The sequence below is a fragment of the Anarrhichthys ocellatus genome, unplaced genomic scaffold (genome assembly GCF_004355925.1).
Source record: "Anarrhichthys ocellatus isolate YVR2014 unplaced genomic scaffold, GSC_Weel_1.0 scaffold5, whole genome shotgun sequence".
Taxonomy (NCBI): Eukaryota; Metazoa; Chordata; class Actinopteri; order Perciformes; family Anarhichadidae; genus Anarrhichthys; species Anarrhichthys ocellatus.
Genome location: NW_022280035.1, coordinates 2,714,257 through 2,716,145, shown reverse-complemented (window position 1 = coordinate 2,716,145; position 1,889 = coordinate 2,714,257).

Below are 1,889 nucleotides of genomic sequence, written 5' to 3'. Positions count from 1 at the left end.
GGGGCGATGGACTAGGTCAGAGAAACACTGTCCTTAAGGGTAAAGAAGTCATGAATACATAACCAGGTTGTTGTTGTATTAGAGGAACATCTCATAAAGCATGTCTTCACCCTTTTTGGCTATTACAATAATCACAAAACTCAGCCGCCTAAATATTTCTTATTATAAAGTGAAAGAGTGAATCAATACAAGTAGGCAGTTAACCTGTATAGCCCACAACCTGCTAAATAAAGTTAAGTTTTCTTTTGATTTGAAAATTCTATTTTCATTTCCTCCCAAAACGTGTCACACACACACACACACACACACACATACCGAAACGCTCATGTGAAAATGAATGTGGGTGTAAGGGATTTTTTTTTCCCCTCCATGAACTCCTCCTCCTCCTCACAGGCTTTAGGGTGCCAACTGAAGGTGTATTCGTTTCTTCAGATCAGGTTAAGACGCTGAGCAGGCGGACAATACAACTCCAAAGTTCAGATCGATATGAAATATCTATAAAAATGTTCTCATAGTGGGACACTTTCTGTGAGTACTTTTCCCCAGCAGAGGGCAGTGTAAACGTGTGTGACTGCCTATTCCCACACAGAGTGACCTGATTTTATTTAAACAAAGCAACTTTGTACTAGAGGCAGAATGTGTTGTGAAATACGTAACATTAACATGCTGTACGGAGGAGGATGCAAACACATCCAGCTTGTTATGCAAATCCAGGACTCATCTAGCATCAGCTGGAGGACCCGATCAATTCGAGAACAGTGTCAACGATTAAAAATAATAAAGATAAAAGGATAATTAGCACAGGACTGTTGTATTGGATTTGTACCGAGACCCTCAACGAGGGCTTTTGAAAAAATTGTATAAATTCTGTCACGTCAACGGCAAAAGTAACACAACTATAAATGGCTTTATAGTAGACAGGAAACACGGAAGCTGTGCTATACATTAAAATGTATGTGCAAACATCCACCCAGCCAAAAAAAAAAAAAACGTAAAAACCCACATCCACCTCACAAGTGTAAACCAAAAACACACACACACACACACACACACACACACACACACACACACACACACCTTAACATAAACCTGTGAAAACACAGCTTGACTTTTGCACATTGAAGCACTTCTCACACAGATCTCAGGTCAGCAGATAAAGGATGAAGCAATAATCCAAGCAAATATTTTAAGTGTTTAGAAAGTGCACGACCAGCATGTCAAATTAATTCTGCTTTTCATCCAGATTAAACACCTCGAGGAGGCTTTGTTGCTTTTCTCCCAGTTTATTGTTGTACCAGTTCAGCAGTAAAACATGGTTGAGACATTGGAGCACACTGTAGAACACCTTAGCCAGCTCTCAATAAATAGACCTTTTAAATATGACAGATTGTGTTACAGCAGAGGAATATAAACCTGAAAATGTCTAGCACACAGAACAAGATGCTCTGTACAAAGCTCACCCTTCTCTCTCTCGCTCTCTCTCTCTCTGATAGTTCAGCTGATTGTTGCTATAAAATGTGCGTCAGGTACATGGAACAGCGTCGACTGATGAAATGTGTAGACATTTGAACGTGCAGCGTACATGCACTCGTGAGGCAGAAAGAGGCGCATCGGGTTTGAACTCGACATTCGTGTCAAAGCAGTTTTCTGTGAACTTTGTTTTTCTCAGTTTGCGAGCACTACCGTGTGAAAGGAAACAGGCAGCGTTACATACGGGAGAAAACACGACCCCAAGTGACATTCTAGGAAATAAATACAGCTCTTGCTTTGTATGAAAAAAAAAAATATTTACACAGTATTGTACATAGAAGAAATTCAGAACATCCATCTGGGTCATAAAAAATATATATATATATATATATATATATATATATATATATATATATATA